A 17,969-nucleotide genomic window follows, 5' to 3' on the forward strand; every position below is an offset into this window, starting at 1 on the left:
CCCCCCCCCCCCCAGGGAAAATACCCCCGTGGAAAATAAGGCTTTCCAAATTTCATATTATCAACCAGATTTTAGAGTATGAAGGGGGAATGGGATGAATGGTAAGGGGAATTTCAAAAACTTTGAATGACCTTTTAAAAAATCTGTGAGTCATAGCAATGAAACCTTGCAAAATAGATCTTCTGTGTAAATGAAGTACAACAAAATTGTTTTCAACTTCAAAACTTTGCTCAATCCCAACTTATAAGGTTTTAAATATATGCAAATACATGACCTAAATTTTGGATGGGTAATGGGTATTTCAAAAACATCTTCTCATGACATAACTTGTAACAATGATATGGCTTAAAATTCTGCTCAAATACCTGAAATTGCATTTTCAGAACTAAAGCCAGAGAAAAAGAAACTGACAACTGAAAATTAGGGTAAAATGTTGTTTTGTCAAAATTTCAAAGGGTAATGGGTATTTCAAAAACATGTTCCTGTGACATAAATTGTCCTCTAAAGTTGATTCTGATGTTTGTAGCGCTGTATGTCTTGGCTCTTTAGAAATATTTAAAAGAGCTTCTAAAGTAGAATTTTGGAAAATTTTGAGTTTGGGGGGAAGGGGGATTTCGAAAAACATCTTCCAATGACATAACTTGTCATCTAAAGTCGATTCTGATGTTTGTAGCGCTCTATGTATTAGCGCTTTAGAAATATTTAAAAAAGCTTCTAAAGTAGAATTTTGGAAAATTTTGAGTTTGGGGGGAAGGGGGATTTCAAAAAAAATCCTCCCATGACATGACTTGTCCTCTAAAGTCAATTCTGATGTTTGTAGCACTGTATCTATTAGTGCATTAGAAATATTTAAAAAAGCGTCTAAAGTAGAATTTTGGAAAATTTTTAGTTTGGGGGAAGGGGGATTTCAAAAAACATCTTCCAATGACATAACTTGTCCTCTAAAGTTGATTCTGATGTTTGTAGCGCTCTATGACTTTAGCGCTTTAGAAATATTTAAAAAAGCCTCTAAAGTAGAATTTTGGAAAATTTTGAGTTTGGGGGGAAGGGGGATTTCAAAAAATCTTCCCATGACATAATTTGTCCTCTGAATTCGATTCTGATATTTCTAGCGCTCTATCTATTGGTGCTTCAGAAATATTTAAAAACCTTTGTAATTACACTAAGTAAACACCTAAGTAGAATTTTCGAAATTTTTGAGTTTGGGGGGATTTCAAAAACATCTTCCCATGACATAACATGTCTTCTAAAGTCAATGTAGCGCTCTATCAATTAGTGCTTTAGAAATAATTAAAAACCTTCTAAAGTAGAATTTTAGAAAATTTTGAGTTTGGGGGGAAGGGGGATTTTTCAAACCTCTCTCTGTGATATAACGTGTCCTCTGAAGTCTATTCTGATGTTTAGCACTCTATCTATTAGTGCTTTAGAAATATTTTAAAAGCTTCTAAAGTAGAATTTTAGAAAATTTTGAGTTTGGGTGGAAGGGGGATTTCAAAAACATCTTCCCATAACATAATTTGTCCTCTAAAGTCAATTCTGATGTTTATGACGCTCTATTAGTGTTTTAGAAATATTTAAAAAGATTGTAAAGTAGAATTTTACAAATTTCTTAGTTTGGGGTGAGGGGGATTTAAAAAACATCTTCCCATGACATAACTTGTCCTCTAAAGTTGATTCTGATGTTTGTAGCGCTCTGTGTCTTACCTAGACCCCAGCACCATGCCGGCACATCAACTGAACACCCTCCAACAAGAGGCTTGGTTGACCACTGCTGAAGTGTCACAACATTGCCAGCACACCGCTGGAAGAGGTGGCGGTGTTTGGTTGATTTTGAATTAATTTTGGGACAATTCTTTATTACGTCAACTGCAAAGTCAAAGCTTTTCTTTTCTTGTGTGGTCAAGTATTTCGATTTTCCTGATTAGAAATCAAGCAGGGCTTGCACTATTCCCAAATTTATAAGGATTTCCCCAAAAATCTATGTGCTACCCCCAAAATAAATTTGGTTCCCCGAAAATCATCTAATCATGTTGCCACCCCTAGTAATTTATCACTAGTGACTATCCCTGCCAAATATTACTTTGTATACCATAATTTTTCACTACTCTCTTGTATGTTAATTTTGTCTCTTGTTTTACTTTGCATATAAGTTATGCAACGTAACGCAAAGTTCTGTGGAAATTATTTCCCAGAAAACAAAACGCACGGAAAAAGCCCTCAGAACATCTCCATATAAAAATTTGGCAAATAGAATGTAAAACAATTAAAAAGAATTTCGTATAGTAATTCTGTCAATACCCCCAGTGTAACATTTCCCCCAGAATATTCACTCATCTGGAATTTCCCTCCCAAAGGAAGATTCTCCCCTTAGAAATCCACCCCAAGCACAACTTCCCCCCGTGCTAAGGTGCATCTTTGCACTTTTAAACGTTATATGGAGAGTCTGTAACTACAGGACGTCCGTGCTAGTGTTTCAATAAACTCAACAGAAACTTGATGAGCACATGGACCTATAAAAATAAAAACATCTTCTCATAACATAATTTGTCCTCTAAAAACGATTCGGATTTTTTTACTGGTCTATCTCTTGTCAAATCCTTTCCCTAATTAATAAAGTTTAAAGGGCTTATCAACACACTGCTGTCTTCTACCCCCTGGCACCTTGATGCTACCATTAAAGGGGTTATGATAAGCAAAGTTGTGACATCACAAACAGGGCTCCGTAAACAATTTCAGCTAGATAGTAAATAAGTTAAAGGGATGACTATTAAATGGAAACAGAATTTTGGAATATATTTTAATGAACAAGGTTAAAAGCTGAAGTGATTTATAATTATGATAGTAATGTAGGATGAAATGTGAGCTAAAACAACTAGTAATGTGCAATAATTTACCATTAAATAGAGGGGGAAGGATTGGAGGTAGGTAGTTCAAAGTACACACCTTAGCATGTAGACAGTAGAGTCCTATGTTCCATTTTGCGTACAGCACTAGGAATTACCATGCTATTTGCGTACAGCACGTTCCTTAGTACCTCGCCATGCTATTTGCGTACAGCACTAGGAATTACCATGCTATTTGCTTGAGGCCATAGGAAAACGTTTCTATAGAAGCTCTACACCTTTTCAAAGAGAGTGAGTATCCTCTCACATGGTCTTATACTTCTATGGAAAGCAGTGGAAAAGCTAAGAGCCAATGGCAACAACATTAAACTTCTTGTCCCCCATACGATCACCAATCAACGTCACATTGCCACCGGCTCTCGTAGCTATAGCGATTCATCATATATCAATGGAGAAATCCCATCAAAATTGGCTTTGGCCTTTGTGAAGAGTGGCAGTGCCGTTGGATCCTGAACTGAATCCCCCCATGATTTTAATTTTTTGGTCTATCTAGTCTTGTTTGCAAAGTTAATGGTATTCCACTGTACACTCTATCATTTGACAAAAAATCCTATAGAACTTTGTACGAGCTGACCATGCAATCCCTAGATCATGACTCAACGATTTGAAAATGGAATAACCGATTAAATGTCTTCAAAAAACCGTGGGGTAATTTTTTCGAATCTTTCGGGCACCTAGGATATGAGCATAGTGCAAACAGGGAATGTACGTTTAGAGTGTACATTTGCCGATGCTTTGGCTGAGAGTATCACGCTAATATCACTGAGTCATTTTGAAACCTATTGGGAAATCACACCCGACGGCAGTGTACTACTAGACCTAGCACCATGAACACAAACCAAATAATCAATGTATTTAGTATGGATCCATACATGTCCCAGTACAAGTCCTATTGTATACCATCGGACTTCATTGAAAAAAATCCAAGTGTTAACAATACCCTAATCATTGTTAATAGAAGTCCATCGACTTTGAAGACTTGTACATTGGCTACGTATCCTTCAAATGGCGAAGAATTTTGAATTTTTTGATCCTTTTCGCCTTTTGTATAAATTCTAAACTCCATACATCAGCAACTTCATTGAAATCAGTGGAAACACTATTATTAAAAATCAACGAAGATTACAGGATTTAATGACCAAGACATGTGGCTTTCATGCAATACTCTTTTTCATGTTCAGATGTCGTGGCTACACCTACAAGCAGTTTCTCAACATCTACGTTGACTTGCCTCGATTGAACGACTTTCTAGTGGAAAATATACTTATAAGCGTATTTAATATTGATTTTAGTGCCCTACGAATAAAATGTTCTATAAATGTATGTGAAATTGTTTATATAAATAAAAATTTATATACATGATAAAACGACTTTTCTGCTCTTTAGATTTCATCTTCTACTAGGTATTTGTCGACAACAACTAATGCAGGTAGATTATCCGAATTCACAGTATACTGATCCTGATGAACTGCAATGTCAGGGTCACATTTTCTACATTAGAGTGTCACTTCACTCTTGTCATATCTCTTTGTATAGTCAATGATACTATTTTCATTCATTCTATAGAACTCACATGTTTCAATTTGCTTATTTGAAGCAATTTCACAAACAGTGTATTCAAGTGTCGAATCACATTCCGTCACAGCCAAATAAAAATCAGCTTATAATCATAACACCCATTGTCTTCACAACGATGACGTAGAAACCATATTCTTTTGTTGTTCCAACAGTTGAATCACTGACCCGGCTCTTCCTCCAAGAACAACCTAAAACCACGACGATACCAATCTCGTAGCAATAAACTAAAATCACGCTTGGGATTCTTTCCAATCATACCGGGATATGTATTCTCCCACTGATTACATTTATCATAGTGACAATTGGAGCATAGGTGTCCTCTTGGATGAGAGTCACACACCTCTTCAAGACATGAATTACAATCTTTAATTTGTATAGAATATCCTCTATGCAATTTACCCGGGTTGCATAATCTACACTTTTCATCATACTCATCAATCATTGTGCAATTCTCACATGATGACCAGCTGCCCAGTGTGTACATACAAAGCAGACATGCATGGAACATTTTTTCATGTGTTGACACTCTCACTGCCACAATGAAACTGAGCTAGCAACAACAAAAAATTGTCTGAGATAGAGAGAGAGGAGTAAATACTTCCGTTGTCTCTGATTGTCCCCCTAAAAAAACAGATGTTGGCTCAAAAACCAGTCTGGTTGAAAAACATGGAGTTGAAACACACTTGTGTGGGGAATCCCCGCTCATACTGCTCGCTTTTTTTGCAATGTGTAGGAACCGGAGGGGAATCCCCGCTCGTTTGGAAAGGTACCAAGGAAAGGCAAACAAAACGTGTTTAATCACGTGCAGAGGTCCCATAGAATAACATAGGAAGGAATATAGCGCTATAGAATAGCATGGTAATTCCTATAGCTTCCATAGAAGTATAAGGCCATGTGAGACGATACTCACTCTCTTTGAAAAGGTGTAGAGCTTCTATAGAAACGTTTTCCTATAGCTTCAAGCAAATAGCATGGTAATTCCTAGTGCTGTACGCAAATAGCATGGCGAGGTACTAAGGAACGTGCTGTACGCAAATAGCATGGTAATTCCTAGTGCTGTACGCAAAATGGAACATAGGACTCTACTGTCTACATGCTAAGGTGTGTACTTTGAACTACCTACCTCCAATCCTTCCCCCTCTATTTAATGCAAATTATTGCACATTACTAGTTGTTTTAGCTCACATTTCATCCTACATTACTATCATAATTATAAATCACTTCAGCTTTTAACCTTGTTCATTAAAATATATTCCAAAATTCTATTTCCATTTAATAGTCATCCCTTTAACTTATTTACTTTCTAGCTGACATTGTTTATGGAACCCTGTTTGTGATGTCACAACTTTGCTTATCATAACCCCTTTAATGGCAGCATCAAAGTGCCAGGGGGTAGAAGACAACAATGTGTTGATAAGCCCTTTAAACTTTATTAATTAGGGAAAGGATTTGACAAGAGATAGACCAGTAAAAAAATCCGAATCGTTTTTAGAGGACAAATTATGTTATGAGAAGATGTTTTTATTTTTATAGGTCCATGCGCTCATAAAGTTTCTGTTGAGTTTATTGAAACACTAGCATGGACTTGTAGTTATGGACTCTCCATATAACATTTAATAGTGCAAAGATGCGCCTTAGCAAGGAGGAAAGTTGTGCTTGGGGTGGATTTCTAAGGGGACAATTTTCCTTTAAGAGGGACATTTCAGATGAGTGAATATTCTGGGGAAATGTTACACTGGGGGTTTTGATAGCATTACTATACAAAATTCTTTTTAATTGTTTTACATTCTCTTTGTCAAATTTTTATATGGAGATGTTCTGAGGGCTTTTTCCGTGCGTTTTGTTTTCTGGGAAATAATTTCCACAGAACTTTGCGTTACGTTGCATAACTTATATGCAAAGTAACACAAGAGACAAAATTAACATACAAGAGAGTAGTGAAGAATTATGGTATACAAAGTAATATTTGGCAGGGATAGTCACTAGTGATAAATTACTAGGGGTGGCAACATGATTAGATGATTTTCGGGGAACCAAATTTATTTTGGGGGTGGCACATAGATTTTTGGGGAAATCCTTATAAATTTGGGAATAGTGCAAGCCCTGCTTGATTTCTAATCAGGAAAATCGAAATACTTAACCACACAAGAAAAGAAAAGCTTTGACTTTGCAGTTGACGTAATAAAGAATTGTCCCAAAATTAATTCAAAGTCAACCAAACACCGCCACCTCCTCCAGCGGTGTGCCGGCAATGTTGTGACACTTCAGCAGTGGTCAACCAAGCCTCTTGTTGGGGGGTGTTCAGTTGATGTGCCGGCATGGTGCTGGGATTTAGGTAAGACACAGAGCGCTACAAACAGCATAATCAACTTTAGAGGCCAAGTTATGTCATGGGAAGATGTTTTTGAAATCCCCCTCCCCCCAAACTCAAAAATTTCTAAAATTCTACTTTAGAAGCTTTTTAAATATTTCTAAAGCACTAATAGATAGAGTGCAATAAATATCAGAATTGACTTTAGAGGACAAACTATGTTATGGGAAGATGTTTTTGAAATCCCCCTTCCCCCCAAAATAAAAATTTTCTAAAATTCTACTTTAGAAGCTTTTAAAATATTTCTAAAGGACTAAAAGATAGAGTGCTACAAATCAGAATAGACTTCAGAGGACACGTTATATCACAGAAAGAGGTTTTTAAAATCCCCCTTCCCCCCAAATTCAAAATTTTCTAAAATTCTACTTTAGAAGTTTTTTAAATATTTGTAAAGCACTAATTGATAGAGCGCTACATTGACTTTAGAAGACATGTTATGTCATGGGAAGATGTTTTTGAAATCCCCCCAAATTCAAAAATTTCTTAAAATTCTACTTAGGTGTTTACTTAGTGTAATTACAAAGGTTTTTAAATATTTCTGAAGCACCAATAGATAGAGCGCTAGAAATATCAGAATCGACTTCAGAGGACAAATTATGTCATGGGAAGATTTTTTGAAATCCCCCTTCCCCCCAAACTCAAAACTTTCCAAAATTCTACTTTAGAGGCTTTTTTAAATATTTCTAAAGCGCTAAAGTCATAGAGCTGTACAAACATCAGAATCAACTTTAGAGGACAAGTTATGTCATTGGAAGATATTTTTTGAAATCCCCCTTCCCCCCAAACTAAAAATTTTCCAAAATTCTACTTTAGATACTTTTTTAAATATTTCTAATGCACTAAGACATAGAGTGCTACAAACATCAGAATCGACTTTAGAGGACACCCCTTCCCCCCAAACTCAAAATTTACCAAAATTCTACTTTAGAAGCTTTTTTAAATATTTCTAAAGCGCTAATACATAGAGCGCTACAAACATCAGAATCGACTTTAGATGACAAGTTATGTCATTGGAAGATGTTTTTCGAAATCCCCCTTCCCCCCAAACTCAAAATTCTACTTTAGAAGCTTTTTTAAGTATTTCTAAAGCGCTAAGACATAGAGCGCTACAAACATCAGAATCAACTTTAGAGGACAAGTTATGTCACAGGAACATGTTTTTGAAATACCCACTACCCATTGAAATTTTGACAAAACAACATTTTACCTTAATTTTCAGTTATCAGTTTCTTTTTCTCTGGCTTTAGTTCTGAAAATGCAATTTCAGGCATTTGAGCAGAATTTTAAGCCATATCAATGTTACAAGTTATGTTATGGGAAGATGTTTTTGAAATAACCATTACCCATCCAAAATTTAGGTAATGTATTTGCATATATTTAAAACCTTATAAGTTGGGATTGAGCAAAGTTTTGAAGTTGAAAACAATTTTGTTGTACTTCATTTAAACAGAAGATCTATTTTGTAAGGTTTCATTGCTATAACTCACAGATTTTTTAAAAGGTCATTCAAAGTTTTTGAAATTCCCCTTACCATTCATCCCATTCCCCCTTCATACTCTAAAATCTGGTTGATAATATGAAATTTGGAAAGCCTTATTTTCCACGGGGGTATTTTCCCTGGGGGGGGGGGGGGTATTTTCCGGCGGGTATTTGCCAAGAACCACAAATTTGATGGTATGAGTTTTATTAAAATCTTTGACTTTTAGGGGTTGTTTCCCCCTTTAACAAAACTCAGACACATTTTTTAGACAGGCAAATTATCAACCAGATTTTAGAGTATGATTCCAGTGCAACACGTTGCAACAAAATGGTCAGCTTAGATTAGTAAAGTAGGGGCACCGCGAGCAGGTTGCATAATTCCCAATAACGTGGCACTACTTTTCTCCGGCACAGAAACCATGAATGAATTACCATTCCCTCGCTCTATTCCACCAAATACCCAAGCACCCACAACAATCCAACCACAATTATGTTTACACTTCCCAAATTTGGCTTCATCTATCTCAACAATGACTTCTTCTCCTCCCAAAGGAGCGGAGTCTGAATTACATATGTACATACAAACCTCTCTGCAGAACTGGCTCCAATCCACAAAGGTTTTTTTTTAAAACAAGTAACATTGTTGATCATGAAATCCTCCCTTGGAGGCGGTATTTGAAGCCAAATCATCAAAAAAAGAAATTTTTTAGCAGAGAAAGGTGTGAACAATCCATCCATGTATTGTCATAGATCAATTTCGAAAAATTACACTTCACCTGAGAATATTTGCGGCCACTTCGAGTAGGTATAAGCCTAGACTTCTGGCAACAGAACGAATTTCTATATTTTATGGAAATCTGGCCCCAGTTATCACAATTCCTGCTTCTCAATAACATGCCATGGTTATAATACAACTCTAAGACTGCCTCAAAGGTAAAAAATTGAATAATACCACCACAGAAATTTATTTCACAAAAATTGCAAGACATATTTGGATTCACTTTATCCTACTTGCAGCAGACATTTCATACAGCACGCTAAGTTAGAGATGAATGTTACAGCATGCTAAGTTAGAGATGAATGTCATACAGTAGAACTGGCAATACATGTCTGCTGCAAGTAGACTAAAGTGAATCCAAATAATATATGTATATTTTTCACACAGTTTAGAAATTTATGCTCACAAATAAGCAGTACTAACCCATACTCTTTATCAATTGTTATCAATTTTAATATGCAGCACTAGTAAACTGAGCTTTACTAAAAGGATAAAAAAATAATAAGGCTCCAGATGTTGATATGGTGTTAAATGATTTTATGAAATATTGTGGCTCTGAGGTTTGAAATAAGTCACTGAAGATTATTAACATGATCTTTTAAAAAGGGTAACTATCAACCGATTATAGAAAAACCTTAATTAATCCACTTTATAAGAAAGGTGATAAAAGCGAGTGTCGTAATTATTGAGGCACTAGTCAGGTCCCATTAGGTATCAAATAACTTAGTAATATGATACTTTTTATACTAAAAGATGCTTTAGATAAAGTTTTAAGAGAAGAGCAGTGTGGTTTTAGAAAAGGTAGAGGATGCGTCGACGAAATTTTCACTCTTAGGCTTCTTGTTGTTCAATGAGGGGCTGCAATTTTTCTGTATAAGGTTTCAACAATGATAATCTAAAGGGTTTCCTTTTTGATTTGCTAAGACGTCATTTTCAGATCACATGCAACTGACGGAAAAGTGGGGCGGAAGACCTGTCTACATTCCCAGATTTCCGTCCCATTTTTCCAGAAAATGGATATTCTAGATGCGCTAATATTCATTATGGCTTGAGAAGTGGTAAAAGCTGCCTTGAATCACGTCTTCATACGTGCCTTTCCCTTTCACGATAATTGATTTTCTGTTTAGTAAAAGCCTCGCGAGTCTAAAATCAGATAGCAGGGCTCCTATTCTTTTTACCAAAACCCTCCTTTTGAGATCTCAAGACGTAATTTCAGTGCCCAGAAAACCACTACCCAGAGAATTGTTTCTCTGTGTCTCTGCTTAATATTCGATTTAAGCATACTTCTTCTTTTTCTTCTATTTCAGCAAGCGGGGCTATTCAGTCGAGACTATTCAGCCCTTTTCCTGTCCCAACAAACAGTTGCTAACAACCTGAAAGTGGAATCAGCCCTTTTGCTGTCCCAGCCAACAGTTGCTAACAACCTGAAAGTGTAATTAAGATCTGTATTGTTTTTTGGAGGTGTACGAGCACATTTTGAAAAAAGTACCCCATACAAAAAAGTTCAGAGAGAACATCTATAGAGCCAGATACAATTTTAAAGAGAAAACCGGGATTTCTTTTGACCTTTTTTGGCTAAAAATTGATTCAGTTTGTAAGTGAATTTAAGAAACACACTCCCGGAAAATCTCCCAGGCAGAAAATTTAGAAGTGAAACAGATCGTTTTTACACAATTCTGAAAAGTTAAGCCAAGTTTACCAGCTTTACATCCTCATTTTAATATTAAAAAACTCAAATAAATTGTTTATAAGTTTATAACTGAATTTAAGAAGCTCACCCCCGGAAAATTATCATTATGAAAAATATCCCAGGCAGAAAATTTAAAAGTGAAATAAGTAATTTTTATACAATTCTGAAAAGTTAAGCCAGCTTTACCTCTTGCTGAAACTATCTGTCTAGGCTTTACTCTAATTAGCCATGGTTCTTAAGTCTTTATTCACCTCCACCAAGTTGATAATTCAAAATTGAACAGGGGATCAAAGATCATCTTGGAAAAAATCAATCAAAGTTCTAGTTCTGTTTTAAGAGCAAAAAATTATGGGGGTTCAAATTTATAGCCCAAATTATATATTTCCTATGCATCACTCTTGTTTCATCCTATCCACAAAATCAAACAATTTTAATAAAATCAAAAAATGAGAATATACAAGCAAAAATAATTTTGCCCATATATTTACATGTAGACCCCGGTGCCGCGCCGGCAGATCGACCGAACGCCGCCGACGAGAGGCCCAGTCGAACGCCGCCGGAGTGTCATAACGCCGCCGGCGCGCCAAAGGCCCGCCGTCGTCAGCAGAGGTGGTGGCGTTCGGTCGAATTTAAATTTATTTTGCGGCATTTCTTCACTGTGTCAACCGCAAAGTAGGAGTTTTTCCTTCTCGTGTGGTTTAGTATTTCGATTTTCCTGATTAGAAATCAAGCAGGGCTTGCACTATCCCCGAATTTTTGCACTATCCCCGAAAAAGAGCTAAAAGAGACGAGAAGTAGGAAGGCCTCTTAACATACTAACCGGAGTGACTTAACAGCCATACGCCTATTTCTAGGCCGATCAGAGAGCCACAATACTAACGGGAGTGACATCACTTAGCCCTGACTTCCAGGAATTTTAGCCTAGATTTAAGATGTTTCCAAGTGTAATTGATACAGACAGGAATTACGTCGAACCTATAGAGCTTCGATTGTGTAAGAATTCATGACAGATCCATATAAAGAAGCACTTGGAAATAGGAATAGTTACTGCTAGATTTTATGGAGACGTCGATGGAGATCTCCTTTGTCCTATTTGCTCATTTGTTCTGGAAGATCTTGTCAAGGCCCCAACATGTGAACATGCGTTTTGTAATAGCCGCATTACTGGGGGGTTAACTAGGCACATGGCTTATCCTATAGATAGGACATATTTAACTATTGATACTCTAGAGCCTGCTCATAGGATCCTGAAAAATTTTCTTTTAAGATTAACCTTGACGTGTAACAACCATGGATGTCCTGCCATTTTTACACTGAAAAGACTTAATGCACATCTTCTAGAATATAATTTCGATCCTAAAAGACCTACTACTTGCCAATTAGGATGTATAACTACTGTACCCTTTGAGGAATATGGAAATCATAGCTGAGAGCAAAGTTTGAAGGTTGAAATTGAAATTTTGGAATCAAAATTGGCAATAATTCAAAAAGAAAATGAAGAAAAAATGTCAAAGATGCAATCAGAAATGGACTTACTTATAGCTGAAATTGATACATTAGAAAAAGGAAACTCGGAGAAACAGCCACAAAGCTCAGATTCACAACTCTTACCATTAAATGAACAAAGTCAGACAGTAACTCAAGGTACAGTACTTGTAGATAGTAGATGGTTAATAAAATTTCAAAGTATCAGTGTCTTCTATCCTTTCATTCGATTTTTCGAGCCACAACCTGATTGTGTGCTTTTACTGAAAGCCAGAGAGTTGCGATCCCAGTCTGGATGTCCGTTGGAGATAGTTAACACTTTGATTAAGAACTCAAACGAAAGTCGATGGCCTCCTGTGTACGTTTAAAAGCTCCAAGAGCAAACCTTTTTCCAACGCTCGAAGAGCAAATCTATCACTATCACTGTCGCTTTCGGGGGAATTCCCCTTTTGGTATTGGCATATGCGTTATAATGGAATCGGAGAACGCCCACATGGACCAAAACATTTTTGTTACTAATCCTGGATTTTTGTTATTAACACGTAACGTGAACACAATAAAAATGTCTATAAATTGTGTCTAGAAAAAGTGTCAGTCAGGACCTAAGTCGATTGAATCATTGACTATTGCCCTCTTAGCCAAAAAGTGCATTTCCAGAGATTGTACACTGGGACATGAAGAGTTTCAATATAGAAAATACCTACTTAAGCCAATTTTCTGGTTTCTTCAAATTTTGAAAAATAAATAATTTTTATGTTTATTTTGTTTTTGTTTTTTTGGTTCAAGTAAAATATAGTACAAACAGAAAACATAACAACTTAACTAAAAACAGCCGCCCAAAAAAAAAATACAAAAAAGCACTTGCGACATGGTTACTTACATTTTTGACAAATAATCAGCTAAAAAACAACAAAAAAAAGAACAAGAAAAACTAAATATATAACATACCTAAAATAACAAAAAAAAAAAAAATAATAAATCACATAACCAAAATAGAGACTATTACCAATTTCTCATCAACCACTGAGCAAAAATATTAATAGTAGAAAGAATAATAAGAAATAAATCAACCAAAACCATTAACTGTTTTTCAGTAAATATCTCTTCAATTTACTATATATATATATATATATATATATATATATATATATATATATATATATATATATATATATATATATATATATATATATATATATATATATATATATATATATATATATATATATATATATATATATATTACGAGCATTGCTTGCTTCCCAAGGGAGGGGAGGAGGTGTATTCTGTCCTCTGTCCCCCAGCCAGCATCCTTTCGTTACAACTATAAAAAAAGATGTTCTCTGGAATGAATCCACGTAAGTCCCCGAAAATCTAACAGGGAAACTAGCCCTGGTTCTACTTGCATTCGGGACAGCAAAATCATCGGCGTGACGAGTTTTATAATTATGGAGACACCTATTATTATCACTAAAATCATCTAAAATAAACAAATTAACATGAATAGAGCTGACAACCCCCTTGCCTTCTCAGGGCCAGAACATAATTTGCACTTTACTGAAAAAAGATACTAATGACTGTGCATTGTCAATTGAATATACATATGCTCATATTTATTCCTTAAAGTCATAATGATTTTGATTTATTAGAGTTAAAAAATGAAAACATTTAAATGTTTTTTTCATAAAACGCAAATAAATTGCAGACATAAATAGTGGACCTTTGAACTATGTTGAACAAAATGGCTTTCTCAAACTTTTGATTGGATGTGTTTGTGGAAATGATGAGCGTGAAAGGGGGGCTGATTGCCCTCCAATCACTTTTGGCTCTTAAAAAGGACACTAGAGCTTTCAGTTTCCAATTGAATAAGTCCCTTTCTAAGTTTCTACGACAATTCCTTCTATACGAGATACCCTGGTCAGAAGATACAAAGAAAAAAAATAATACATTGTGCCCACATCGTTCTTCACTTACAGCCGCGCTATATCAAAAGATCTAGCCTATGCCTATGAAAAGATCTAGCTGATAATTTTTTCGTGAAAAGTGTTCAAAATTTATGTTGATGATATAAGATATTCATGTAAATAATACAATATAAATTAATCAAATGCCTCTTTATTGAAGGAAATATTTAAAAAAGGAAATATGGTTTACATGTTGCAAACTATCCAAGGGTCCTGAAATCATTTCTAATAGATGAGATGAGTCTACTACAAATTTCATGTTGACTCATAATACCTAATTAAGTATGGCAGAAAAATTTGGTATGTTGGTCTATTTATATCAGACATCATTTTGGGCTTCTTGAGTTGTGGGCCACTTCTATGTCTTAGATACCGTTGCTGATACGATACAATTTAAATAAAATATATTTTATTTTACTCAAAAAGTCCATTTTTTCTTTTAAAAATGCCTTGACTTTTTGTCAGTTCCTGAAGTTGGAGCTAAGGTCTGAGCATAATGCATATAATTGTTGTGGGTCTAAAGCGCAAAAGGTGTTTCATAAATTTAAGAAAAAGTGTGACTAAGCTTACAATGGTTTGAGATAATACGCCAGATTGGAAGACAAATATTAACAAGCGCTCTTCAGAAAAAATACAATAACAAGGATTAAAAATGGTTTTTTATCTAGGTGTTCTAAGCCCTCTCTTCATGCAAACTACTTTACGTTGCGGGATGTTCTGTAGTTAGGGACAGCATTTTAATTAGGAAATTATTCTTCTGTTATCTTGTCTTAAATGTATTCTATCTTTATTTCTGAATGAAGTTTGTGCACTTGTCTGAATTTTAATATTTAAAATTCGAAGGTTTCAAGAATAAACTCTTTGTCTGACACGCCCATCAAAGGGGTACTGAGACTGGGCTCATGCACATGAATTTGTTTTGAGGCGAAGGGCTGGATCAAAAATTAAAACGACGATAATTGCAAAAAAAAAGTAAGGGGAATCAAAGAACAGTTTAGATACGGTTTGAGCCTGTGGGACAAAAGCAAGTATGTAGTCGATCTAGGTCAGACGAAACTTTCAAAATTTTACGGATTTGATATCTCTGCTACTTTATTTAAAACATAAAATAATTTTTGGCCTGGAAAGCAATTATTTCGTGTAATATTTTCACAAAGAAGCATAACGACTTATTCTTAAGAAAGGAATGGTCTGTAAAAAAGTGAAGCGCCAAGGCCGAAGTCTCTTGTGCCGTCTCGAAGTCTCTTTAACAGAATTTGCTGTTAGATTTCACTGGCTTAGCCAGGAGTGAGAGGATATTATAAGAACATAAGAAAAAAATAAGCATAAGCACTTAATCACTTAAAGGGGGATTTCTCTATCATTGGGGTATGAGCCCAGTAGCTTAGCGTACTCTTTAATTTGACTCGACTCTCTCTGGTGTAGATAATTTAAAGAATTTATATCTATTTGAACTTTTATTTAACTCCTCCTAATCTTTTCTGATTTGCAGAATAATAATCAAAATGAGGAAAATGTGAAGGCGAGAAAACGAGGATGTTTCTAGCCAGTGAAAAAAGCAGGATAAATGTGCGGATATTCCGCTCAAGACCTCGAGACCGCTCGACCTTCCTTTTTTTTTCATTGGCTAGAAACATCCTTGTTTTTTTTCTTCTTCGCAATTTTCTTCATTTTGTCATTTATAGCCACTGTTGTCTTAGGAATTATTCTAATTATATTTCTTTATAATCCACAAGCCAGAAAAAGTCAATTAACTATAAATGGGTGAAAAATAAATTTAAAAAAGGGTAAATTAAAAAGGACAGCAAAAAAGAAAAAGTGAACCAAAGTTAAAAACATTGTATACACCGAAAGAAATGCACATATTCCACATTAGAAGACATGGTCAGGTCCCTGTACAACAAGGCTACCTTACCCGATGTATTGGGAAAATAAAACTTATGCATTATATTTTGCTACTTTTATACAAGTAAAACTTGAGGAAATATGCAGAATAAACAGTTCGAACATAGTTTGTATCAACTCTTTCAAATTGTCAAATTTTAAAGCAACTACTTTTCTAGCCAATCTTTCCACCACCAGGAGTCGCATATGGTGGCCATCATCACCCGGGATACGGGCCCGCTTTATTAGGAACTGCTTTGCCGCCTGGTTCTGAGATGTCTCACCCAGCATTTGGAATGCATTCTATGGGAAATGAAATGCATCACCACTATCCGTAAGTACTCTTATTTTTAGTTATTTGCTAAATATGCACAAACACAGGAGAGAATCAGAGCTTATTGCCCTAGAAGTTAGGATTTTGCGGAGCAACAAAGATGCATAGGTACTGAGAATTGGAAAAGAGAAAGCACCGAGAAAATGGAAAGCTGTGTCTCATTAATTAATCTTGAGGTAAAACAAAAGAAAAATTCTATGTAGATTCAATTCAAGGGAAATTCTAATCTCTATGGAGAAGGCAAAACAAATGTAATATTGGGAATAACATTTCCTAAGACAAATCACCGGATAACTAAAAGATTCCGCTCTCCTAATGCATCCAATTATATGTGAAACTTGAATGGTAATGGTAAATAGTAAATAGGTAAAATGGTAATTGGGAATGATAAATAGGTATATTGGGAAAAGTAAGATGGACAAAAACCTCTTAGTTAAATTACAAAAAGAAAGAAAGGAGAAATAGTTTGAGAACAATTTTGTTTAACCAGTTTAAGTTATTTCTTTTTTCTCGTTCTTCTTTCTTATTTGTATCGTGATAAAGCCCACTTTTTTCTAGTGCTAAATAATCAAAGAATAAATTATCTTGGACGGGTTAACCAAACTGAGTCTAGCCTCAGGCCAAATGGCCCATTGTCTCCAATTAGATCCTTCCAGAAAATTTGAAAAAATCAAATAACTTTAAAAGCCAACCTGTGTTCTCTTTTAGCTGTTCTGAGGTACTTCTCTTCTCTTTCACTTCTCTTTCTTTTCCAGCAGATTAGTGTTGCTATATAATCAATTCAACAAAGTACGTTAATTCCCAATGTTCTATGCTGATTTATTTGTAGAGATGACTAAGTGAATAGCTCATTTGATAGTTGAATAATAATACTCATTAAAAACGGAATAAAAATATATAACAACATTCAAAGCAAGAGTTCTCTCATTGCTTCCAGAAAGTGTGTACCTTGATTTACAATTTTCTGCATTAAGATTTTATGATTTTGACGTATATGGGAAGTGAGAGGCGATGCTCAACTGAATGTCAGTTAATCTTACTGTTAAAAAAAGAAATAAAAATGCTATTAGTTTTCAAAAGAATATTTCTCACTTTTTCTATTTATGTAGTCAGGTGGAACTGATCTGTTTTTCTTTCGTTGTAGGCACCATGCTGGGATGCCAAGGAGCATTGAAGGGCCTATGCTGCCACCTCACCAATGGCCTCAAGCATCATTCCCTCAGCCTCAGTAGGTTTCTGCTGTTTTCCATGGATTGGAGTTGATTTTGTGCCCTTTTTTATTCGTTTTAAGGAGATGGCGCTTTAGTTGACTGTATATTATTACATATTTCCTTTGTTCAGCTTTTTTCTTCTTTTATTTTTTTAGGGATTTTAGCTGCTTAAAATAACCGAGTTAGGCCATGTTTGTTTTGTCTTCTTTTTTTTAATGGTCCAAAAAATCATTGGACCCATTTGGACCCATCTTCTTTTTTAATGGTCCAAAAAATCATCGTCTGATACTTC

General features: G+C 35.3%; 1 pseudogene; it reads left to right on the plus strand.

Annotated features, from left to right (window-relative positions):
* The first annotated feature begins 1,719 nt into the window (after positions 1-1,719).
* LOC148952386 (E3 ubiquitin-protein ligase NRDP1-like) lies at positions 1,720-17,698 on the plus strand (annotated as a pseudogene).
* Positions 17,699-17,969: the final 271 nt, after the last annotated feature.

Source organism: Artemia sp. Qi Xiang Cuo, chromosome 5 (assembly GCF_049724085.1).
Source record: "Artemia sp. Qi Xiang Cuo chromosome 5, ASM4972408v1, whole genome shotgun sequence".
NCBI lineage: Eukaryota > Metazoa > Arthropoda > Branchiopoda > Anostraca > Artemiidae > Artemia > Artemia sp. Qi Xiang Cuo.